This window comes from Puma concolor, chromosome A2 (assembly GCF_028749965.1).
Source record: "Puma concolor isolate L17-30 chromosome A2, mPumCon1.1.hap2, whole genome shotgun sequence".
NCBI classification, from domain to species: Eukaryota; Metazoa; Chordata; class Mammalia; order Carnivora; family Felidae; genus Puma; species Puma concolor.
The window spans coordinates 61160151-61187930 of record NC_141668.1 but is presented as its reverse complement, the minus strand read 5'-3'; the positions used below and the strand labels follow the sequence as shown (position 1 = coordinate 61187930).

General features: G+C 35.0%; 2 long non-coding RNA genes across 2 annotated transcripts in view; both read right to left on the bottom strand.

The window, feature by feature from the left end:
• Nucleotides 1–27780, bottom strand: part of LOC147583228 (uncharacterized) — a 264338-nt gene that overhangs the window by 175359 nt on the left and 61199 nt on the right. The gene's annotated exons all lie outside the window — the stretch shown is intronic.
• LOC147583229 (uncharacterized) overlaps nucleotides 1–27780 on the bottom strand; it is a 76904-nt gene that overhangs the window by 2829 nt on the left and 46295 nt on the right. Inside the window, exon 2 of the long non-coding RNA XR_015246517.1 lies at nucleotides 15897–15975. This is a non-coding gene — a long non-coding RNA (uncharacterized LOC147583229). The remainder of the gene's footprint in view (nucleotides 1–15896; nucleotides 15976–27780) is intronic.

The window sequence follows — 27780 nt, the reverse complement described above, 5'->3', positions numbered from 1 at the left end:
ACAAAGCATTATGGAAAATATTAAATGTTGAATTTGCACCATACTTACAAATAAAATCTTTTCAAATTTTCTTTGAAAAACTGGTTAACTTTCATGTTTATTATTTTGTTTTTTAAGTAAACCCTATCCCCAACATGAGGCTCGAACTCACAAACCCCAGATTAAAAGGAACATGCTTTTCCAACTGAGCCAGCCAGCTACCCCTTTCATCTTTAAACTACTTGCATTTGGAAAACTCAATCAGGTCTTTCACTGACAAATGTAATTGAAGTTGGCATTTCTGAGGGCAAAGAGATTGTTAATCCAATTAAACTTTTTCACATAAGTTATCTCAAACTAAGACTCAAAGTGTATGCATTGATAGAGCATGGACAAGCTCAAATGTCACTAAGAGAACACAAATGTGAAAAAATTATATAAGTATCCCATATATGTGAATACAGGGATTGAGACTGCCACTCACAATTATTTTTTTTTTTTTAATTAAGCCTATTAAGAATCCTTGTAAAACTCTGCTGCCACTACAGGCTGTATATCATGGTCTTTAGGTATGTGAGACCTGAACTCAGCTATAAACTGGTAGGATCCCACAGCTAGTACAACCTGAACCCGAGTCCTGAATAGATAGATACCCATGGATAGAACAATTATTAGCATGAGTGAAGACTATTCAGATTGTCAGATCGCTGCAGATATTATTGGACTTTCCTTCAAACATACTGTTTTGTAGCTATTAGCCAGGGATCATTTCAATGTTGCTCATAGTTGGAGGCTACTAAACAAGGATGTCAGCCACCTCTGGCCCTATCTGGACTTTCTAGGCCTGAGAGAATAACTTGCTATACATCTGCAATTCATTGTTTAGGCTATGTGCTGGAAAGTTATACTTTACAAAACAGTCACTGGACTAGGAAGCTACCTCACTACATACACACCACCCTGTAGAACAAATAGGCCCAGTCATGCCCCAAAAGAGGCATAAACTGAAATTTCTCTTTGAAACACTCATCCCAATAAGCCAAAGGGAAAGGGGGGAGAAGTGGAATGAAGGACAAAGAATAAAAGAGGACTGTTGCATTTTCTCATTAATATATATTTCTGGCTAATATTTACAACATAGCATATGCTGGCCTCTTTCTGAAAAAAAAAAAAAAAAAAAAAACACACAAAAATGCTCCAGATTATTTATTTCTTCCCTACCTTTTAGACGTGGAAAAAATAAGGCAGCACAGGTTCATTGTTTGCCTTAGGTAATAATATTTAATTTATAATGACAGAGAAGCAAGTTTATTAACTGAAGTGATACAGAAAGAAAAATTAGTATTTCTCAATTTTTCTCAAAAAACCTTAATACTTCTATTTGAAACATAATAGCTGATGTTCCCCAGATGATCACCTTGCATATTTAAAAATAATATTGCAAACATTTTATCATAGAGTAACTGATCCAATATCGAATTAGAATTTGGATCCCTCTGGCCTTCAGTCCTTGCTTTGCTTGCTGTTTGTGCTCATTGCTAAGCTTCCTCTCTCATATTCATGGAAATTTATTTATTTACATGTTTCCTTTCACATGACCAAAAGCACATCCAGAGGTGTCAAAAAAAAATAATATATCAAACCAAAAGAGTGTGTTTTTGCATATATACATGTAGCATACTATTTTTTAACCACATTCTAAATTTTTCCAGTGTTTTCCCATAACGTGTATTTTCCTCTGAAAAAGAGAATTTGAAAATAATTGCCAAATCTGTCTTGGAACTTCCACTTTAAATTCAAAACAGATCCCAAAATGTCTACTGGGATATATCTCTAGTATGACTAAGAATGTGCACCTGTGATTACCTAAACCAGCCAAAGAATGGCACCATTGCTTCACATAAATGTAGTCACAGATATTTTTTATATGGTTATAGAATTTTGTCATAAATCCCATGGCTCAGTGTAGAATTCTATCTGTCCTACAGGTCCACTTTTTGCCTTTAGATAACATTTTACAGCAAAAGCCTGATGTATTGCTTCTGTCACCCTTTGACCACTAAAGGAACTTAGAACAGCACAATGGGTGAATAATAAGGAGTCAAAGGGAATTTTCTGCCCTTCTGGCTCAGTCCATGCATATGGTCATAATTTTCCAACTTTATGATAATAAGGGGAATGCATTTATCACCCCTCTGCTCCTTCTCAAGTTGATCCCCCACTGTTAAGTTTAGCAGTTGGCTATCGATAATATAGAATTATTAAATAATATGGAGGGTAATGAGTGAGATGGCCACTTGAGTTTCACAAGGAAATAATAAATGGTGGAGAGAGATTTCCAAGTTTGAGGGACAAGTTCAGAAAAGTATTAACTAAATCAGATGGTTATCTTATAACTTCTGAGAGTTAAAATGAAAATTAAAGATAGCTTGAGAGATCTTAGGCTAGTTTGTGCTGTCATATTCTGCTCCAGATAAGATAAGCCATTATCAGCACTGGGATAACTACAATGAAAACATAAATTATTTTCTTCTTTAAAATTGGAGACTGTGCCTAATATTCCTTTACTTGATTTATCTACATTTGCTTTACAATTTGGATAGTTTCATATAACTGAGGTTTAAAAAAATCTGATTAAATAACACAATGATTTCACTTGGATTCAATACTCTCAGTTTTCAAAATGGAGCAAGGAGAAAGAAAAACAATCAATTTTTTTAATGGGAAAAAATAATGAATAGTTTATACAGGAAGATAGTCAAATGATTGAAAAACACATGAAAAAGTGTTCAATATCATGAATCATCAGGAAAATGTAATTTAAAACCACAATGAGATACCTCTAAAGAAAATCTAAAATTTAAAAGACTGAAAATACCAGATGTTGGCGAGCTTATAGAGTCACCAGAATATTCATACATTGTCAATGAGAATGTAAAATGGTACAACCACTTTGGGAAAATATTCCTTTATAAAACAAAACAAATGTCTATCCTATAATCCAGCAATGCTACTCTTAAGTATTTACCTAAGAAAAATGAAAACATGTGTATACCAAAAAGACTTGCACGAGAATATTCACAGCAGCTATATCACTAAAAGCTTGAAGTGAAAACTACTCTAAGCTTCCATCAAGGGAAGAATGAATGAATAAATAAAATATAGTATGTTCATGCACTGGGATATTACCCAGAAACAGAGAGGAATAAACCATTCATTACAACAACATGGATAAATCTCAAAATCATTATGCTGAATAAAAGAACCATTGCACAAATGAGTAGCTATTATACAATTCATTGGAATGACCATGAAGTCTAATATCAGTAGATTAATCTATGCTATAAAAACTGGAACAATGACTCTCTTAGCCAAGGGCTAAAAGGTGAGGAGTATGTTGGATTTGACATAGTAATAGTCTACACCTTTAAAGAGATTTTAGTTCCATAGATGTACATACTCATTGAAAATCAGAAATGAATGGTTGCTAGGAAGGAATATTGTGGAGAAGGAAGATCCTGAGCTCACCTCCTCCCATGGACACACTGAGACAACAAGTACATGCATTACAACACTCCCTGAAAACAATCTAAAGACTGGCAGAATAAATCTTCCAGAGCTAGTCATAGAGAGAAGACCACTTTGGAAATAATAGGTGGGATGGAGATGTGATTAGGACCCAAGCCTCCAGTGTGACTAACCACAAATGGGAGAGGTATAATAAGCATGGAGGAGCAAGGACATCCGACTCCTTACTAGGCACCCTTGGCCCTGGGGACTCACACTAGGAAGATGGGTACCCATAGTGTCAGTCTTTGAAAATCAGTGGGGCTTCATTCCAGAGTCTTTAAAAACCAGTGTGCTTTACTCCAGGAGAACTGAAGGGCAATGTAAAACTAAGTCCCCACACTTAAAGAGCCTACATACCAAATAACTGAGCCCAAGACCCAGCACAGAAGCAGCAGTTTGAAAGTGCCTGGGGCATACATAAAGGAGATTTATTGACTAATTTTAAGACATGTACCAGTGTAACAGATATCTACAGAAATTTTCTCTGGCAATGAAGGAGCAGGTAAGCACCATTTTTCTTGCCCTTCCCCAGCCTAAATAGCCAGACACTTGTGGGAGTCTGTACTAACATTCTCCATCTACGGGGCTAGCACTGTGTGATCCATCCCAGCATCTTCTGTAGACGTGCCACACCTGACCTGCTCACACTGGCAGACACCACTCCAAAGCAACTCCCACCCCCTCTATACCTGGGAGGCAGCCCCAGCTGGGACCCATATCCTCCAAATCAACCCTACCCTGAGGAGGGAGGAAGTTAACTCCACATACCACTGTGCCCACAGGTGCTGGAGTTGAGCTTCTTAGTTGGCAAAAAAGGGACCAAGTGCATGCATCCCACACAGAGGACACTCTTGGAAGCCTGGTCCTGGTTACCAGTGAGGATTGTGGTACAGGGCACCACAGGACACCTTCTACACAAGGCCACCTCGTTTAAGATCAGCAGATGAAGGTGACCTACCTAATACTAAGAAACAGAGAGTTAGAAAACATGAGGAGGCAGAGGAATATGTCTCAAATGAAAGAACAAGAAAAAGCCAGAGAAAAAGAGCTAAAAGGAATGTAGATAAGCAATAGGGTGGATATGGATAAAGAGTTCAAAGTAATTGCATAAAGACACTCACTGGACTTGATAAAAGAGTGAATGAACTCAGTGAGAATTTCAACAAAGAGAAAGTATTAAAAAACAGAACTGAAGAACAATAACTGAAATGAAAAATACACTACAGGGAATAAACAGCAGATTAGAGGATGCAGAAGAATAGATCAGCAACCTGGTAGACAGGGTCATGGAAAACAACTAATCTAAGCAACAAAAAGAAAAAAAAAATGTATTAAAAAATCAGGACAGGTTAAGAGAGCTCTATAACATAAGCATAATAACATTTATATTATGGGGACCCCAGAAACAGAAGACAGAAACAAAGGGGCCGGAAACTTATTGAAAGAAATAATAGCTGAAAATTTCACTAATCTGGAGAAGGAAACAGACATTCAGGTCCAGGAATCACAGAGAGCCCCAAACAAGATTAACCCAAGGAGGTTCTCACCAAGATAATAAGTTAAATAACAAAGATTAAACATAGAGAGTCTTAAAAGCACCAAGAGCAAATAAAATTACACAAAAGGGAAACCCCAGAAGACTATCGGTTGATTTTTCAGCAGAAATATTTCAAGTCAGAAGGAACTAACATGATGTATTCAAAATGCTGAAAGGGAAAAACCTACAACCAAGAATATTCTACCCAACAAGGTTGTCATTCAGAATTTAAGGAGAAATAAAAAATTTCCCAGACAATCAAAAGCTAAAAGAACTCATCACTAGCAAACCAGGTTTACAAGAAATGTTACAAGGACATCTTCAAGTAGAAAGAAAAGGTCACAACTAGAAGAAAATTATGAAATACAAGAATTTCACAAGAAACAACAAACATATGGTAAAGGTAGTAGAGTGATCACTAAGAAAGCCAGTATGAAGTTAAAACTCAGAAGTAGGAAAATCAAAAATATCTACAAAAATTAGTCAAGTGATATAAAAATGAAAAGATGTAAAATATGATATATATATAAAACGTGGAGAGAGGAAGGAGTAAAAATTTAAGGCTTTTATAGTGTGCTTGAACTTAAGTGACCATCAACTTAAATTAGAGTGTTATATGCGTATGATGTTGTATATGAACCCCATGGTAACCACAAACCAAAAATCTATAATAGAAAAACAAAATATGAAGAGAAAGAAATCCAATCTTAGCACTAAAGAAGACCTTTTAACCACAGAGAAGAGAGCTATGAGGAAAAATAAGGAACAGAGAAGAACTATAAAACAACCAGAAAATAATTAGCAAAATGGAAATAAGTACATACTTATCAGTAATTACTTTAAATGTAAAAGGACTAAATGCTCCAGTCAAAAGATATAGGATGACTTAATGGATGAAAAAGTAAGACCTATCTATATGCTGTCTACAAGAGACTCACTTCAAACATAAAGACACATATAGACTAATAGGGAAGGTATGGAAAAAAAATAATCCATACAAATGGAAGAATAAAAAAGCAGGGGTAGCAATAATCATATCAGACAAAATAGACATTAAAACAAAGACATGAACAAGAGACAAAAAAAGAAAGGTCATTATATAATAAAGGGATCAATCAAATAAGAGGGTATAATAATTGTAAATATCTATGAACCCAATGTAGAGGCACTTAAATATATAACGCTTATATCAACACACATAAAAGGAGAAACTGACAGCAATACAATAAGAGTAGGAGGCTTTAACACCCCACTACATTAATGGACAGATCATCCAGACAGAAAATTAATAGGGAAACAGTGGTCTGAATGTCACATTAGACTAGATAAACCTAACAGATGTATATATAACATTTCCTTCTAAAACAGCAGAATACACATTTTTTTTAAGTGCACACAAAATATTCTCCAGGGTAGATAACATGATAGGACACAAAGCAAGTCTCAATAAATTTAAAAAGAATGAAATTATATTATTTATCTTTTTCTACTGCAACAGAGTGAAATTAGGATTTAATTATAAGGGGTTAAAAACAAAACAAAAAAAAAAAACAAAACACAAAATATGGAGACAATATATTACTAAACAACACATGGGTCAACAAAAAAATCAGAGAAAAATCAAGAAATACCTGAAGACAAATGGAAATGAAAACACAATGGTCCAAAATCTTTGGGATCCAGCAAAAGAAGTTCTAAGAGGGAACTTCATAGCAACACAGGTCCACTTGAAGAAATAAGAAAAATATCCAACAATTTCACCTAAACCCCCCAAAAAACTAGAAAAAGAACAAGCAGAGCCCAAAGTCAGTAGAAAGAACAAAATAATAAAAAAGACACAGAATGATATGAAACAGAAACAAACAAAAACAATAGAAAAGATCAATGAGACTAAGAGTTGGTTCTTTAAAACGATAAACAAAATTGGTAAACCTTTAGCCAGATCAATCAAAAAAAAAAAAAAGATCCCTTTCTCTGATGCAAATAAACTTTAAAAAAGAAATACAAAGGATTTTTAAAAATTCATAAAAAAAATTATATGCTAACAATCGACAATCTATAAGAAATGGGTACATTCTTAGAAACATACAATTTTCCTAGACTGAATCAGGAAGAAATAGAGAATCTGAATAGATCAATAACTAGTAACAAAATTGAATTGTTTATCAGAAAACTTCCAACAAACAAAAGTCAAGTATCAGATGGCTTCCAAAAAACAGAAAGAATGCTTCTAAATATATTCTATGAGGTGAGCATTACTCGGATACTAAAACCAGACAAAGACACCACAAAAACAAAATTAATAGACCAACATTTCTCCTGAACACAGATGGAAAAATTCTCAACAAAATATTATCAAACTGAATTCAAAAATACTCTAAAATGATTGTTCACCACAATCGAATCAGATTTATTCCATGGATTCAAGGATGGTTCAGTACATACAAATCAATAAATGTGTGGTACATCACATTAACAAGATAAAGGATCAAAACCATACGATCATCTCAATTGGTACAGAAAAAACATCTGACAATTTTCAATATGCATTCATAATTAGAAACTCCCAATAAAGTGGGTTTAGAGGAAACACATGTCAACTTAATAAAGACAAACATACATGACAAACACATAGCTAGCATCATACTTAATAGTGAAAAACTGAAAGCTTTTCCCCTAACATCAGGAACAAGGCAAGGATATCCATTCTCATCTTTTTATTTAACATGGTACTGGAAGTCCTAGCTAGCTATTAGACAACAGAAAGAAATAAAAGGCATCCAAATTAGTAAGGAAGATGTAAAACTGTCAATATTTGCAGATTACTTATACTATATATAGAAAACCCTAAAGACCACATGAAAATCAAACCTAATAGATCTAATAAATGAATTCAGTAAAGTTGGGAGACACGAAATGAATATATAGAAATCTGTTGCATTTCTATACACTAATAATAAAATAGCAGAAAGGAAAATAAACAATCTTATTTACAATTGTATGAAAGAGAATAAAGTACCTGGAATAAATTTAACCAAAGAGGTAAAAAAAAACTGGACTCTAAAAACACCAACGAAAAACAAAACAAAACAAAACCCAAAAAACAAAGATGACACAAATAAATTGAAAGATGCAAAAATACACAATGCTCACAGACTAAATTAATGTTAAAATGTCCATACTACCCAAAGCTATCTACAGATTTAATGCAGTCTCTCAAAAAATACCCAGTTTTTGAGTTGAGTTTCACAGAGATCCAACAAAAAATTCTAAAATTCATATGTAAGCACAAAAGTCCCCAAAGAGCCAAAGCAAACTTGAAAAAGAATAATAAAGCTGGAAGTGTCACAGTCCCACTATAGTACTGACACAAAAACAGATACACAGATCCATGGAAAAAATTGAGAGCCCAGAAATAAACCCATACATGGTCAATTAATCTATGACAAAGAAGGCAAGAAGATATAATGGGAAACTCTTCAATAAATGATGCTGAAAAAATTGGGCAGCTACATGCTAAAGAATGAAACCAGACCATTTTGTTACATCATATACAAAAATAAACTCAAAGGGGATTAAACACCTAAATCTAAGACCTGAAACCTTAAAACTAAAAGAAAAGATAGACAGTAATCACTTATACAGCAACCTTAGTAATATTTTTTTCTTAATCTGTCTCCTCAGGCAAGAGAAACAAAAACAAAAAAACAATTGGGACTACACCAAAATAATTGCACAGCAACAACCCATCAGTAAGATGAAAAGGCAATCTAGTGAATAGGAGAAAATATTTGCAAATGATAAATCTGATGAAGAGTTAATATCCAAAACATGTAAAGAACCCATACAACTAAACAGCAAAACAAACAACTCCCCCCCCCCACACACACACACACATGCAAATAACCCAATTAAAAATAAGACTCTTAACTACACAGAACAAACTGAGGGTTGCTGGAGGGGAGGTGGGCAGGGGGTTGGGCTAAATGGGTGATGGGTTTAAAGGAGGGCACTTGTTGTGATGAGCATTGAGTGTTGTATGTAAGTGATGAATCACTAAATTTAACCTGAAACTAATATTACCCTATATGTTAATTAACTAGAATTTATTTTTTTTATTTTTTTTAATGTTTATTTATTTTTGAGACAGAGAGAGACAGAGCATGAACAGGGGAGGGTCAGAGAGAGAGGGAGACACAGAATCGGAAGCAGGCTCCAGGCTCTGAGCTGTCAGCACAGAGCCCGACGCGGGGCTCAAACTCACGGACCAGGAGATCATGACCTGAGCCGAAGTCGGACCCTTAACCGACTGAGCCACCCAGGCGCCCCAATTAACTAGAATTTAAATACAAACTTGAAACATAAAAAAATAAAAAATGAGAAGACCTAAACAGGTTTTGTTTTGTTTTGTTTTTTAAAGAAGACATACAGATGGCCAACAGACAGACACATGAAAACATGTTCATCATCACTTACCATCAGGGAAATGCAAATCAAGAAAACAATGAGTTATCACTTTACCAGAATTAGAATGGCTAGTATCATAATGACTGTGCACTGTTGGTGGGGATGTAAAATGATACAGCCACTGTTGAAAACAGGATAGAGGTTCCTCAAAAAACTGAAAATAGAAGTACCATATGATAGGGGTTCCCAAGTGGCTCAGTCACTTAAACATCAGACTCTTGTTTTTGGCTCAGGTCATGATCTCATTGTCAGGCTCTGTGCTGACAGCATGGAGCCTGCTTGGGATCCTCTGTCTCCCTCTCTCTCTGATGCTGCCCTGCTCACACTGTCTCTGTCTCTCTCAAGATAAATAAATAAATAAATAAATAAATAAATAAATAAATAAATAAATAAATAAATAAATAAATAAATAAATAAATAAATAGACAATCTGAAAAAAATAGAGAAAAAGAAGTACCGTATCATACAATAATCCCACTTCTGCATATTATCAGAAAAAAACACTAATTCAAAAAGATATATGCACCTCTATATTAACACAGTATTATTTATAATAACCAAGATGTGGCAGTTACCTATGTGTCTATTGATAGATGAATGGATAAAGAAGATATGCTAGATATACACAATGGAATAACACTCAGCCGTGAAAAGAATGAAATCTTTCAATTCAAGACAACATGGATGGACCTATAAGGTATTTTGCCAAGTAAATTTAGCCAAAGACAAATACCACATGATTTCACTTATATGTGAAATATAAAAAAAAAACAAACAAATGAACAAATAAACAACAATAACAAAGAAACAGGCTCATAAATATAGAGGACTGGGCTCCAAAGGAGACAGGGGCACAAAATGAGTGGAGATTAAGAGGTGCAAACTTCCTTCCAGTTATAAAATAAATAAGCCACAGGGATGAAAAGTACAGTATAGAGAATATAGCCAATAATTTTGTAATACTCTTATCATGATGAGCATTTCATAATTTTTCTAATTCTTATATCACTATGTTTTATACCTTTAATATTACATGTCAACTATATTTCAGTTTTAAAAAATCATCAAACAATACACACGATTTGTGCATTTTACCTCATATAAAATTTACCTCATCAAAATAGTTAATGAATAATGAACTCTATATTTCAGTTTTAAAAAATCATCAAACAATACACACGATCTGTGCATTTTACCTCATATAAAATGTACCTCATCAAAATAGTTAATGAATAATGAACTCTAGCTGATGAGATGTGTATTAAGTGTTTTGAGGTGAAGAATACTGATTATCTTCAATCAATTTTAAAATGCGTAAAAAAATTAGAAGAATGGATGGACAGAGATATTGATGGATAGATAGGTGAAAACTGAAGACGGCAAAATTATAGAATGTGATAATGGTATTCCCCATGTAAAACTTCAGCTTCCTTTATGTTTAGAAATCATCATAATACTAGAAAAAAATAAGGTAGATCATTTTTCCTTTCTTTCTTCATTTTTATTGCTCCTGAAATAAAATTTCAGGGGCATGTACCATTGAGGGTCATTCTAAGGAATAATAAAGTACTATGGGTACTAACAATTATTATCACACACACACTCACACATGGAGAAGAGAGAATGGAAAAGAAATTAACTTTGATGGAATTTAAAGAAAAGTTTTTGAACAAAGGATCTAATGATAAAATAAGGAGCTAGAAAGTATTGAACTACACAATTCCTAGTTTTTCCTTCCTTGCTTTTTTTTTTTTTCACTGTGTGGTTTGGAGATTTTTGGGTTTTTTTGTTTTTTGTTTTTTTTTTTCCTCTTTGAACACTGAAGCGGTGACAGCAATGATTATTCCTAAGTATATATTTGAATGAAAAGCCACACTATGGAATATTTTACTTTCCCTGCAAATCTTCTCACAACCTTCTCATAAATAAATGGGGCTAGAGTCAAGGAAACTGGGCTAAATCCCTCCCTTACTGCTTGGACTATTCCCAAATCATTCATCAGGGACAGGGAAGGATGGGAGCTTCTCTTTGGCATATATCTTAGGGAGGTCTGGCAGGGTTAAGGGAAAGAGACAAAGAAGTCTATGCTCAAATATCCTGGGTATTTTTGCCAATCTACTTAAAAAAATACATGCACAGCATGCTTTTGTCAATAAATCCTCCATGTGCTTATACTGGAGGTGCTGAAAATTGCTTGGATAGTTCAAAATTGTATCTGGAGCTTTTGGCAGATCAGTGTTCTGACAAGTGAAGTTGAAAATTTCTACCTCTAGATCCTGTAGTCAACAACCTCTGAGAATTGCTAATGGTTTTTACTGGATTAGAATTGACGGACTCTTCTGATTTGAGCGGTATCCATTTCAATTATACCATTACTCCCCAGGCAAGGATATGATCTTGTGCAGGAGCATTGGGCCAGCTTGAGAGCAAAAATATCCTGGTCCCAGGGAAATTATGCATGGTGTGTAACAGTCACAGAATCCATGATAGATTGTTCTGTGCAATTGCTCTTAAGTCTGCTTAGGATTCTATGTCCTATTTTAAATCTGTGAAATGAAATTTCATGCCATAGGGTTCTCAATGAGAGGAAAGATTACAGGAAAAAAAAAAATAAAGAATAAAGCCAATGCAAGACAGAACACCTTTTATGGTATGAATGGCTCTTAAAACTCTTTTCCTTTCACTAAAAAAAAAAAAAAAAAAAAAAAAAAAAAAAAAAAAAAAGTTTTATTGTTAACTGTTTCATTTTGGGGGTATAAAATTGTTTATGGGGCTTAGAGCAGAAAGCCACCATGCCTTATCTTTTCCTGGCTCCTATTCTTGAAAAGAAAAAAAAATGCCTAATAATAGCGTGGCAAGACTTTAAGTAAAAAGTGTATTTTATAATTTCTTTAATTAAACATGATCAAAGGTGCGTTTAAAACATTTGAACGAGCACTTTCCTAGTTATGTGGCACTGTCCATATTCTTTAAACATGGCCATTGGCTCAATGTCCCTGTTGTTGGTTCAATAGTTTCTTTTGCTATGGACGACCAAAATTTTCCATTCTTTGAAACCTAGTGTTTTTACTATACACAGATGAAACACACCTGTTTCTGATATACAACCACTTTCAATTCTTGTTAGCTGTGAAAAATTCATGAAATGGAAAAAATCTGTGTTCTCCTTGCTGGTGTAAAATATAAATTTGGAGCTTCACATTGTCGATTAAAAGAAAAAAAATAGCAAACACCTACTGTGTGCAAGGAGGCTGCCATAGAATTCAACAAATCTGAAAATGCTTATTGAGCACCCAATCTGGGTCATGCTGTCTCGCACAATCTAAAAGGTGGGCTATGAAAACAAACAAAAACAGAAACAAAAACAACAATAAGCAGGAAGAAAGTGAGTAGAGACTTCTGGGGATAGGAGGACTTTTAAATAGGATGACCAGGGTCCTCTTTATGGGGGAAAATAATATTATAATGGGGAAATCTGAAGATTGAAGGAAGCAAAGGTTTAAGCAATGTTGGTTTTGGGGGGAGGACCTTTCCCAACAGAGGGAGCACCAAGGGCCTCGAGGTAGAATACCGAACACTCTAAAAAAAGAAAGGAGGCCAATGACATCACAAGTAAACACCTGAGGTGGGAGGCAGTAAGAGATTAGAGCCTGGAAGGACAGGGCACCAAATTATTCAGGGTCTTGTAAGACTTGGGGTTTTACCATGGTGGGATGGGATATTTTAGAAGAGTTGAGTGAAGGGACACAGTATCCGATTTTATATAATACCTCAATCAATATGGCTGTTCTATTGAATATGTGTACACTACACGATGCAAGTGCAGAAGAAGAGAAGCCAGTTAGCAAGCCACTGGGTACCTCAGACAAGAGATGATTATAGCTTTGATCAAGGTCATAGATATGGAATGGTGAGAAGTGGTCAAATTCTCCATATGTTTGGCAGATAAAATGAGCAGAATTCATTGAAAGGTTGCATGAGAGGCACCTGGGTGGCTCAGTCGGTCAAGCGTTCGACTTCAGCTCAGGTCATGATCTCACAGTCTGTGAGTTGAAGCCCTGCATTGGGCTCTGTGCTGACAGCTAAGAGCCTGGAGCCTGTTTCAGATTCTGTCTCCCTCTCTCTCTGCCCCACTCACGTTCTCTCTGTCTCTCTCAAAAATAAATAAACATAAAAAAAAAGAAAGGTTGCATGAATGAAGTGAGAAAGATGAATCAATGATGATTCTAAGATAGTGGTTGCCATTTGCTAAGATGGGAGGTAAAGCAGATTTGAGGGGCAGCAAATGGGGATTTCTGTCTGGGACACATTACATTTGAGATACCAGGTAAAGATACAAGTGAAGATGATTCCACATGAAGGTGGAGATAACCATCAGGAGTTGAGGGTAGATGGATATATGTGTATATATTTGTGAGTCATCAGATGATTCATACATATATACAGGACCATCAGCAACTAAGGGATTCAAGGCTGAAATGACAATGAAGTGAGCAGAGGCATGCAGCTGTGAACCAAATGTAAGATAATTACTAGCAGTTAGCCATTACAAGGTTAACTGCTTGTGTTCTGTTAAGAGTCCAGACCAGTGACTCAAAACAAACAAAACAAAACAAAACAAAACAAAACAAAACAAAACAAAACAAAACAGTAAAAATAAATGGCCATTGAGGGAGGGAGAAAATTGAGAAAGCATGATGTCCTAGAAACCTACTGGAAAAAAAAAGTAAATAAATAACATTTACCTTGTGATAAATACAAATAATTTTCTAGCTTATAATGAAGATAAAAGGATATAAAAAATATTCAAAATTTAGCATACAAAGTGGTAAATGCTGCAAAAGATTTTAAACCCAATGTTGAGAGATGGATAGAAACCTGACTCACAGAAAGAGGAAGAGAAGACATTTATATTAGAGGGAATCTCTTAAAAAGGAGTCCTGAGAAGGGAGCACAACGTATATTTGAGGAATAGTGAGTAGTCCAAGGTAGCTGGGAGTACAAGATGTTTTTTATAAATGTCTGAGGCAGGTTTCCTGTGCCAAAAGATATTCAGATTTTGCTGTATGTGCACGTATGTGTGTGTGTGTGTGTGTGTGTGTGTGTGTGTGTGTGTATCAAATCTCCAGAAACAATGGGTCTAAGAACATAATAATGAAACTTACTTTATTTGCCATCCCATCCCCACCCCCCGCCAATCTCTCAGCTATCAGATTTTGTCTTTTTATCTGTAAATATACTAATAGCTAAGTAAAACATCTATCTCTATCTGTTTAACATCTATGGAGTGCCTGCTCCATGTAAACTCTGGTGGAAGGAACGAAGGACTAACATAAACATGCAAAAATATTCATTGCAATGCACGGAATTGGGCCTTGTGGAACGAGGAGGGAGAAAGTAGAGAAATATGAATACGATAAGACTCATTCTCTGAACAGTTGTATAAATTTATTAGGATAGTCTGCCTTAACAGTTGGAAAATAGAAAATCCATGCCATAGATTTGGAGTTTGGCCCAGCATAATCTGACCTATGCTCCAGTTCCATGGAGACGAGAAAGCTATTTTGCCTACAATCACATACAAAATTCTTTAAGGATAACAGTCATCACTTCTCGGGTCAGAACAACTCATGGCATTGAATAAAGGAAAAGAGAATCACAAGGAATCACACAAGACTTTATTTTTAGTAACAGAAAAACTTACTATACTCCATTCCCCAAAGAGGAACGTGGTAAATTTCCTTAAAAATTTGTTAACGTGAGTTTTAATTTTAGGGTCAATTCTTCATAGGTATTTTTCCCACCTTTGTATTCTCAATGACATAGTGGGATGAACTGAGTCAGAGGACCTATTTCCCAATCTAAACTGAGACACCAGTTGATCCCCTCTGTGTCTTTACATCTCATGCGTCTCATTTGCAAAATTAAGAGAGAGGACAGTGGTGTAAAGTGGGAAAGAACACTTTGGAGTCATACAGACTTAGAAGCTATATGATATTAGGCAAGTTACTGAATGTCTGAATTTCAGTTGTTAAACAGCAAATTAGAATAACAGGGCTCACACAATGTTGCCACAAAGATAAAAAAAAAGCCATGTACAGAAAATTTCTGGCATATAGTGGACACTCAATGAATGTTCATTTCCTTCCTGCTTTTTACTTGAGCAATTCAGTTCCAATATAATGTTAAGACTTAATTCTAGAAAAAAAAAAAGTTTAGGAAAGTAATTATAGAGTTTTACCACTAGCGGCTATTTTTAAACATTTTTTTTTTTAATTGGCATCCGGTCTATCTCAGAGTTAAAAGACAACTTCTATCTTTAGAGTAAAAATAAAGAACTTACAGAGAGCATGTACCACATAAACGGTGAAGAAAAAAAAATGTTCCCCTTGAGAGAAGTTTCAAGAATATTGAGGGGAAAACTAGAAAGAAAGAAAGGCGGAAAGAATTTAGTTGATACACAGTTTTAGAGTCTATAAATTAAAAATAAACCAAGTAGGAGAGAGGTATTTGCTGTGTTGCCCTCCTGATTAAGATGGGTTAGGTACTATGGCTGGCATAACATAGTCATCTTCCTTTCTCTCAAAACGGAAAATTTATTTTTCATGAAAGTGAGAATTTATTGCAGGAATGTCAGCTCAGTGAATGAGTCTATGCTCTATGTAAAAGGAAATGGATACTTTACTACTTTGACCTTTCTATATTTTTCATATTTTGTCTGGCTACATATTGCAACCATTCCTTTCGGTTAGCAATTAAAGTCAAATTTGCAGCTGCTTTTACAAAACCAACACTTCTCTCCTACAAATGAAAATTTCAAAGTCCTTATGTTTGATTTCTAATATCATCCAATTTGTTATTGAGACATATAAAATACCCCAAGGATGAAGAAACACAATAGTCACTGTCCCTTAGCACTATCACTCTGCATTTTAGTTTGTCATCCAGTATAAAAAGTAAAGAAAGAAAAGTAAGCAAGAGGTTGCAATAATTTACGCCTGTCTAGGAAGTTTGGCACCGTAGCTTCAAGTATAGGGAGCTCTTTACAGGAGAAAAAAACGTAACCAGAGACTATGTGAGTGTGGAAGATGAGATCATCCACCAACAGCAATCTTTCAAATTCACAGACACTTCCGGATTCATGAGGTGAGAATGAACAGTGCAGAGTACTGTAACACTCATTTGTAGTGTTTGAATTTGTTAACACGCACTCTCAAGCTGTCTTTGTCTGAGATAGCGTTTATACCACAAGTGAAAAAAATCAGTATGGACAATACCACTATCATTTGAAATCAGGATAGTCTTTAAGTATGAAAAAAAGGACAATATGTAAATCTAAAGCGTATTTAATAGAAAAAAGTACAAATTTGGGAGAAACTTGCCATCATCTTGTTTTTCACAAATATTTTCCTAACGAATCTTTTAAATTATTAACTTGAATTAATTCCAACTTATTTGAATGTATTTGTTTCCTACTGAGCATGATCAATCTTTGTCTTGAAGGTTTTTTTAACTAAACATTCTATTCAAGGTACAATTAAATTTATCAATGATTAAGAAAGATAAAAGAAAATAATTTATAGAAGCATGCAGCGATCCATACCTCTTTTACATGTCTCTAATAAAAACTGACGTCGATATTATTTCAGCCTCAACATCAGAAACAGGAGATGAGAAATCTATCTTGGTAGTTTCTCTAGAAAAATGCAAATCAAAATCTAGGGATCAGATGGTGAGAATAGTAAGGTGTTTCAGGGTAGGAGAAGGAGGATGTGGTATTAATATTGGCTACTTGGGTCCTAGTGTGTATCAAAAAATATTAAAATAATGTGCATTAGTGAAGTATCACTTACTTTGAAGGACTTATGTAGCGACCCAAGAATTAAAAAAGCAAGTATTTGGGCTAACAAAAATACACAGATATGATGACAGACATTATTAAATTAATAGATCAGGAATACATGAAAGCATATGTAAGGGACTTTGAGGTATAGACCAAGGCTCGTCAAATTTTAGAGTATAAAAAGCAGATTTGTGAATCAGTAGATTTGGGATGGGACCCAAGATTCTGCATTTCTTGCAAGCCCCCAGGCCATGCTGAGGCTGTTAGTCTAAGGATCATACTCTGAGTAGCAAAGCCCTGATCATGACAAAGAAAGTTTAGGGCTTATCTTAGAAATTGCACCTAGAGAAGTTTGAATATCAAGTTATCTGTCTCACCAACTCGTGCCACCACTCTTATTTTCAATGGAATCCATTCCAGGAAATAGAAATACAAGTGGCTAATGCTTTTAATCACAATGTGACATTTTTATATTAAGGTAAATAAATGAATTATTTAATTTAACCCTCAAAAGAGTCTATGAGGCAAATACTTTTGTTATCTTCACTTTACACTAAAAAGAAACAGGCTTGGGGAATTTAATTAATCAAGTCAAGCCCATACAAGCAGGATTCAGAAACAGAATTCTGAATATGGTAGCCCTGACTCCAGAGCCTAAATATTTTCATCAATGTTACTGCAATGATCAAGACTGTTCTATTGCATTATTGGTAATGTTACAAAGGATAGGGATACAATTTTGTATAAATTTTGGGGTGTATCATCATTAGCTTCTAGAACAGGATTTATTCAAGAATAACTGCTCCTGACATTAGAAATCTTAAATGAATGGTGACTAGCAGTTTAGATACACCAAATATAATCACTGTCAAGAGTCAGAATAAATAAAGGATGGGACTAAAATTCTTACTGGATTGAGTTCTTTAGATTAAAGAAAGAACAGATTCTAGATAGGGACTGGAGGCTCTATAGTCCTCAACATATGGGATAACCCTTAAAGCTCCACGTCTGAAAAAAATAGCCCTTAAACTTAAGAATCCCTAAAGGATTTTTACTATTGAAGGGTACACTATTAAATATTTTATGCATTCTGTTATTTTTAAAGGGTGTAATCCCTCCTAAGGTGTGTTGGCCCTGGGGTCTTTGAACCAGTCTAGACCAGAATTAACTAGGAGCCATCATTTTCATTATAAGTATGTTATAATTATGTTTGCTTATTTCACACTGTTTAATATACTCCGTCCTGTTAAACTACATCACAGGGCCTTCAGCACCTGTTGCTTATTTCTGCCAGATTGAAAGTATTCCTTTCTCTTTATTTTTTGTGTGCAAGGATAAGATGAACTTGCCAAGGGATGTCATTCTTACATACACCTGCCAAGAGGCAAATACTTTAATAGTTGAAATGCTTATAGCATATGCTGCAGTTGCTGCAGCTACCAACTTCCAATGCCTGGTATTTCATAAGAGATTGAATATAGTTGGGATGACAGATTCATCCCTTGATATATGCATATGAGACCATATGCCCCTGAGTATACACCCTGTTTATATACCACATCCCTGGAGTTAGTGTTGGCTGAGAATATATCTTTCAGTAATTTACTACCTTACATCCTCAACTTTTAAAAGTCAATAATAAATCTCTTGACACTTATTGATTTGTTGGCACTGCTTACATGAAAGATGGCATCAGGCTGTGCCGAAAAAACAAAAACAAAAACAAAACAAAATAGGGTTTATGGCTGTAAGATAGGATCCTTCTTCTTGCTTTGTTAACTTCTTTACTTTCCCTAAGGATTCCTGTTGCATTTCCCACTCTTCTGTTAGGTCTTCAATCCAGATGAAAGTAAGTATTGGTAAGCTATGGTATTCAGAGTTGAGCTAAGCTTAGAAAAATAGGGTGAAACTACCCAGCTGCTGGGGTTCGGCCAGTTGACTCTAAGACTCAAGGGACACTAGACAGTTTTCATGTAAGGCACAACAATCAGCATCCTAAAGATAGGCTTTCCCTTGGATGTAATTGAGAAATGGGGCTTAGCATAATACTGTCTTTCCTTGAATCCTACTGAGGTAACCAGAAAGATAATGGCAGAAAAGAATATATCCCTTTTCAATGATTTTTTTCAACTCTATCCTACCAATCTTGTCAGATCTCATCGGAAGTGTAGAATGGAAGGTAAGAAGTATAGTTAAGGTTTTCTAGAAGGTTGACATGTGACTAAAGTGAAGAAAGAGCAATGGAGATATGTTTCTGCTTTCATTGTTTTACTACATTCCCAAGGACACGTGAAGCCTTCCTGGTGTTGGTGAATTCCTGTCAAGCCCATGCACATATCAGTATGTCTATCTTTCCTATCCATGAGTTGATCAAGGTGGCACAACTTTAACTCCTATTCCTTGACAGATAAAATTCCATCCAAACTCTCCTGCAATCCACAGTGAAATTGACCTCTACAGCAGTTTTGTGAGTACCCTCAGGAGACTGGACAGTTAGTTTTCCTTTATAACAGTGCAACACATTCCTAGATATCTCTTTCCATCTCCCTCTCCTTCCCTCTCATGGGTGCAAACACCACATGAGCCCAGGCTGTTTGATAACTAAGGAATGAATTACATATCTTCAGACCTTCACAATTAGAAGAGAGATGGGTTTAATTCATTAACTGCAAGCTTTCATGAACCAAGTGGTCAAGAGCTTTCTCAGGGTAGTGTCAGAATGGAACCAGGGGATTTTTCTCAAAGGAAAAACTTCTAATGACATTATTTTTAATAAGTCCACTAACCTCTACACTGGCAATTCATTATACTTTCCGGAATAAGAGGTCTTGCTGTAGGGCTATAGCTAACTGGTTTTTCCTTGTCCTGAGCTACTTACTGTGCCTCAGTAACTAAACCTCCTTGGATATGATTCAGTCACAGATAGATTTTCTCAGAGGTTCTTGGCATACCTAATTTTAACTTTTTCAAAAATGTTTATTTATTTTTGAGAGAGAGATAGTGCAAGTGGGGAAGGGGCAGAGGATCTGAAGCAGGCTCTGCACCGACAGCAGTGAACCTGATGTGGGGCTTGAACTCCCAAACCACGAGATCATGACCTGAGCCAAAGTCAGATGCTTAACCAAATGAGCCACCCAGGTGCCCCTAATTTTAACTTTTTAACTGATGCCTCTGCTGACATAAAACCAGGAATGGGATGTACTTGAAGATACAAAGCATCTTCAGGTATGCTCAGGTACACTATTATACAGGAAAGAAACACATAAGTTCCTATGGGCTATACGTCTACTACCTAGCTGGTAGTGTCACTGAATCATTACCTGGTAAAACATAATAGGAAAAAGGGTCAGAGTTGGTGGCTTTCTTCATACTCAGAAAAACACATAGGAGACACAGCAGAAACTCTTTCTTTTAGAGCCTATGTCACTAATCAAAGAATTCCAAAGAGAAATCTATGCACTGTCGCTGTTAAAATTTAAAAGGAGATTAGAGACCCACTTCCAGCCAGAATAATTTGAAAGCTCTGACATGTACCATTAGATTGTTTGATGAGCATTTGCAGAAGAATGAAATGTCTGTTTTGACCTTTGCAGTGTGAGTAACATATGTCGAAAAGAAGGACAGGAGGCTTATTTTTATACAGATAACAGAAAGCTGCTCTCCTTGTTAAGAAAGTATGGCAGGCTGATTCTTTCTTTTTCCTTTGTAATCTCAAAGTCCTCCCAGATAAACCTTTGCGATATACAACTTGGTTTTGACATCCTGGCTTTATGCCTCTTACTGTTTATAAGTCATGTAAGGAAGTCATCTATCTTGACCAATATGGCTTAGACATATTTTCCATGTTAATTACACATGTTTGGACTGACACTGCAGTGATACAATTTCATTTGTTTAAAACAACAGAATGGATGGCTCTTTAATTCAACAAATGTAGGTAAAAATTCTTCCCAGAGTAAATTGAACAAGTCTGGAAATTATAAAGTCACAGGCACTAGTGGCTGAAGCCCCAGAGACGAAGAAGCTGATATTCTGCAAGGATCCTTATTTAGATTAAAAGCATATTGGAAAAGTACAACACAATTATCAAAAATATATAATTATAATAATATATACGTTAGACACTCCAACAAGATTGGTGTCCTAAAAATAATCACCAGTTTAAAAGGAAGCAGAAGCATTTTTTACTTTGACCCAATGGAAATGTTCAGATTTGGGCTGTGTTTTTAAGCAGGGCATCAACCCTTTTTTACACTTAACAGAACCCCAGCAGTTAACCCCGTAATGGCCAACTGCTAGTTATTATCCTACATTTGGTCCACAGCTGCATGGTTCTGCTCACTTTATTGTCGTTTCAGCCCTCAATCCATTAGCTGCCTGGTGACCGCTTGCATGCAGAGGGGCGTTTGGTTAACTAAATCCCCATCAGGATCACAGCTGTTGTAAAATATGCGGTGACAAAAATATCCATGTGCAATGCATTGTAGATAAATCTGTAAGCCGATTTAAGCAAAACTTGAAAAACAAATGAGGGGCCTCACTGAATTCTCTGGCTTCTGAACATTATAAACTACATTTCCTTTATTTTAGGGAATAGTCTTTGTAAGATTCCAGCATTCTCCTTTTCCTGCATGGGATGAGTGGGGCTAAATTTCAAAATAATAGGTCCAGCTCAGGAAAGTATTTCTTCACAACTTCTTTCACTCAGCAGTAAGAGAATAAGAGTCTTGTTCAATAATTCAAACAAATTCCTGATTTTGGCATAGCATTAATGTCAGCATTAGGTATTTATTCACAATGTGCCTGAACTTAAACACCGTACCATTGTCTGAATTTCTCCCAGCCAAGAGGCTTAACTCAGTGGTTATGTATGTGCAAATACATCATACCACAACTGTTTGCAACAGCCAAAGCTGCCAGGTCGAGTTCATCTCACAGAGGGCTTTGAAAATGCCCTAAAAGTATTTTGGTTGGTATTATAATGATCAACCCTATGTCCAGTTATGACAATGAGACATTATGCTGATTATGCTCCTTCTTGCTACCTGGAACTATTTATAAACAGGAAGAAGATGAGGAAATAAACAACTATACCAAAAATAAATAGTGAAGAAATCCTTTTCTGTATTATATCAGTGAATGTCACTTCTTTGTCACTTTGTCAAAATCCAAAATCAAAAGGCAGATGTGATCTGAAACCTCCTTAGATCTAACCAAACTTGACCCCACCCATGGGGAATTGTTTCTATTTCTAACTAATCTAAAATTTGGTTTGTCCCTGCCTGTGTTGACTGATTTGAATACCTACCCCAGATTCTGCTTGTTTTATTAAATTGTTCAGATGTTCCTTACAGTGACCTAGATTTTTCTACTTCATTAACTCATTCAAATATATCTTAAGCACCTACTATGTGCAAGGCACAAGGGATAAGATATTAACGAGTTGCAGTCGCTGCATGCAAGCAAGTTAGGTTTCAAAGGCATAGAATCTGCCAAAAGTAAGAGGAAAGCTTCTTTTTTTTTTTCTTTTCCTTCCATTCATCCTCCAGTCCTGTGGTGTCATGAATCAAACAAGTGAGAGAAAAAGTGCCATTATTTCTTTCTAACTGTTTTACCAACTGGGTGAGATAAGTGCAAACTCCTGAGATATGTATATTACCAGTATGCTGGTGACTTATTAACTTCTTCCTAATGTTCAGTGAGAAAAAAATTAATTACAAGTTATCAGGTAGATATCCAGAGTATTACCAATGTACTACATGCGTGAAATTAAAAAAAAAAACAACAACAACATAGTATAAATTATACATATTATCTTCCAGGAATTTACAACTAAGTCAGGGAGACAATATTATGACAATTAAAAAAACCAGAATGCAATGAATTGCAGTATGTATGTGTATATACATTTACACAATTGACATAAAAAATAAGAATGATGAGTTTTAGATATAAGAGAGCTCTTAGTTTAGAACTGTCAAGGAAGGTTTAATTAGTTTAGATCCTCCTCATCTCACATGATATGGTTCTACTTTATGGTTTTTTGAGAAGGGTCCTCACTATCCACAAGATAAAGCATTGAAAGGACTGTGTGGAATCCAGAGGTGGAGTGCAAATTCACTCTGCTACATGGAGCCGGTAACCTTGTTACAAGTTTGGTCAAGAACAGTGAATTCCACTGGGCTCCTAACTATTAGGCTAAGTCCTAAGCCTACTGGAGTCCTAATTTTTCTTCCTATATTTTAGGCCTTTTTTTCTTTTTTCTCTTCTCCATTGGTTAATTCTGTGCTACTATTTGAAGGCAGGTCATGGTCTATAAAATAGGGTTTGTTTGTTTTTTTTATAAAGTTAACAAAGATTAAAATCAAAATTTTTTTTATTTTTATTTATTTATTTTTTTTTAATTTAAAAAAAAATTTTTTTTTCAACGTTTATTTATTTTTGGGACAGAGAGAGACAGAGCATGAACGGGGGAGGGGCAGAGAGAGAGGGAGACACAGAATCGGAAACAGGCTCCAGGCTCTGAGCCATCAGCCCAGAGCCTGACGTGGGGCTCGAACTCACGGACCGCGAGATCGTGACCTGGCTGAAGTCGGACGCTTAACCGACTGCGCCACCCAGGCGCCCCTCAAAATTTTTTTTTAAATCTGGATTTAAATGTGAACTTCTATCTGACCAAGCAGACCCACAAGACAGATCCCTTTTTGCTATATATATATATATATATATATATATATATATATATATATATACACACACACATACATACATACATACATACATACATACCTGGAGCTAAGAATTAAATATTTCCTGTTCTTTATTCTAATTTTAAAAAAATAATAAAAATTTCTTGAAATTATAGTTTAAAGTTGTTGTTGTTTTTTTTTTTTTTTTTTTTTTTTTGGTTTTGGTTTTTGTTTTTTAATTAGAGCAACCCAGGTCTTAGATATCTTATCACAGATGAGAAATAGAGATGTTGATATTCAATTCAGTTCAAAAATCTGTTACTGAGCATATGTATCTATCTTCTATCATCTATCTATGTCCTTTAAATGAGATATTATGAAAACAAAATAAGACAGTCTTATATGTCAAGTTACCTCTCATCACTGGCAAAGTATAAAACAAGCCAAGACCTTAATCATGATATAGCTAGATTGTAAGAATCAAAAACATCATAAAAAATATACAGGTTGAATACCTGACACATAACAGGTAAGATCTCAAACAGAAGGCATACTAATTCTTAAAAGAAAACCAAAGTTAAGGAAATCGAAGAAACAGGAATGAAACAGACTTTACTTCCAAGGAAACACCTTCTAAAAGGAACAGAGATATAAAATATGTTAAATTTTAGGGAAAAATGCAAAATTCAATGGATAGGGGCACCTGGGTGGCTCGGTTGGTTGAGTGTTCGACTTCGGTTCAGGGCATGATCTTAACGTTTGTGGGTTCAAGTCCCATGTCAAGCTCTGTGCTGACAGCTCAGAGCCTGGAGCCTGCCTTGTATTCTGTGTCTCCCGCTCTCTCTCTGCCCCTCTCCAACTCATGCTCTCCCTCTTCCTCTCTCAAAAATAAATAAACATTTAGAAATTTAAAGAACAAAAACAAAATTCAAGGGATAGAGAGATGAAAGAAAAGGTGGAAGAGTAGTCTGGGAAGGAGGGCTTTATATACCAGATTACAGAGTTTGGAAGTTATGAGATAATGAAGATACATTTAAAAATTTTGTGAAAAAGTATCTCATGATGAGATAATGAGGACTTATGCTAAGTACTATTTGTCATGAACAGGAAAAATAAATATACTGAAAATATTCAGAAATAAAGTCAATAGGACTTCACGTGGGAAAGACAGAGAAAACCTTGTGTCAGATATGAGGCTGAAGTTCCTATCTTGAGTGAGTTATTGGTTGATAGATTTTATTACCTGTAATAAGCAGCACAGAAAAAGTAATTAGATCAAGGCTTAAACTGAAGGTAGGAAATTGTATATCTGAAATTACAGAGTAGGTAAGAAAAAGTAAAATACCAATGAATTTGTATTCATCAATTTTCTCTTAAACTAGATAGAATTTTAGAATCTGGCTGGCAAAATCTATCTAAAAGAAAGATTTTTTTCTTACAAAGATTGCACCTAATAAGAATGAATCTAGGGGCATCTGGGTGGCTCAGTTTGTTGAGCGTCGGACTTCAGCTCACGTCATGATCTCACACTCCGTGAGTTCCAGCCCCACGTTGGGTTCTGTGCAGACAGCTCAGAGCCTGGAGCCTGCTTCCGACTCTGTGTCTCCCTCTCTCTCTGCCCCTCCCCTGCTCATGCTGTCTCTCTCACTCTCAAAAATGAATAAATGTTAAGAAAAAAATTTAAGAATGAATCTGAAAGTCAGTCCTCCTGAAGAAATAATCCATATTCACAGAAAAAATGTAAGAAGAAAAATATTCCATAGGAGGTCTAACTATAATTTTTTGTAGTTTTAGAAAGTGTTAGATGTGCACCATTATCTGAAATACATTTTTTATTTAACATATAAGCTTTGCATTTCACTTTAAAGTGAAAATATTGTTCTCTAGATCTTATGAAGTAAATCATGGAAAATATACAATTTATAAGATATTATCCAATCTTTAATAAAAAAAGATATTTATAGGCCCACCATTCACAATACTGTGAGAGATAAAATGAGAAAATATCCATATACATTTAATAAAAATACAAATTAAAATAATTTGATATCACTATCAGATTGGCAAAGTTGAAGAAATATTTTAAATAGTGCTTGTAGAGATAAAAAGATAGTTTCTTAGTTGGAATTTGAAAATATAGATTAAAACCTTAAAAATTTTCTCATTCTTTTTATCAAGCATGTTATAATAACTTATGATGTATTCAAGAATTGGGCTGCAAATATATTAATCTCTATTATTTATGTACTGCAAATTAAGTCGTTTTTACCATTGGTTTTCATTTTAAAGAAGAAGTCATATTCAAAATATACAAGTAATCAAAAACTATTTAAAATCAAATTTTTACTATTTCTCAAAAGGACTTTTAAAAATATTTATTTTTGAAGTATCATTTGACATACAAAGTTATATTAGTTTCAGGTGTACAATGTAGTACATAGTAATTTTTAGTATTTCTCAAAGGGACTTCTGACTAATTCTAGGCATACTACATTGCAGAAGTTCCAAAAATCCTCTTCTCCCATTTATCTTTCCTAAAATCGTACTCATCACAATTCGGCAGCTGGTCCCAATATCTCTGATTCTCTATTAAAACTCTCCAAAACTTTCTTTTTTTTTTTTTTTAATTTTTTTTTAACGTTTATTTATTTTTGAGACAGAGAGAGACAGAACATGAATGGGGGAGGGGCAGAGAGAGGGAGACACAGAATCTGAAACAGGCTCCAGGCTCTGAGCCATCAGCCCAGAGCCCGAGGCGGGGCTCGAACTCACTGACCGCGAGATCCTGACCTGAGCTGAAGTCGGACGCTTAACCGACTGAGCCACCCAGGCGCCCCTCCAAAACTTTCTTCTACAACTGAGTGCTGGCCATTTCCTCTCTCTAACCTCTTTTCTCCATCTTTTCAGCTCAATCTTTTTCCTTCTCTCAAATGTGTCCTCACATGAGTTAATATAGCCTCTTAGATACATACAGCGCTCTAATTCATCAATTTCCTGGACCAACACAGCAAAAACCAATGCCTGAAACTGCCTAAGCAATAAGGTTTTCTTCCTCTTTAAAAGGTAGAAGAGACGCTTTAGAAAAAGAGCCAGCTGAGAATTATGTTAATTTTTGAAAATATCTGTCATAATTATCATACTTGTCATTTATCATAAACACTTAAAAATCTGAATATCCAAAAACAATAGATTGATTAAATTAATTATGTTAAATTCATGCAGTGAAATTTGATGCCACGGTTTAAAAAAAAGTGTGTGTACATATGAAGTATATTTCATAACACAGAAATATAGATATTATATTATACATAGATGTATTAAGTTTTAAATTCAAGAAACAAATTAGAGTGTATCATTAATCCCTACACTTTTTTTAAATGGATATATCGTCATACCACAATCAGAATATTTTTAGTAATTACCCTTACATAGTAGGATAAAAATTATGTTTTACTTTTGTTCTTATCCTTCCATGTTTTCTAAATATTTTGTAATAAACATTTGTGATAAGAATAAAATTAAATTATTTTTAAAGGTGAAAATCTTTCCTGCTTTCATGTGAAGTAATATGTTAAGTTCAGAGTAAGGAAATCATATCTAATTTCATCCCAACAGAATTTTTTTAAGTCTCCAATTGACATTTATGCAAAATCATGCATTCCAGTTCTAAAAAAAGATGAATATGAATTATTTTT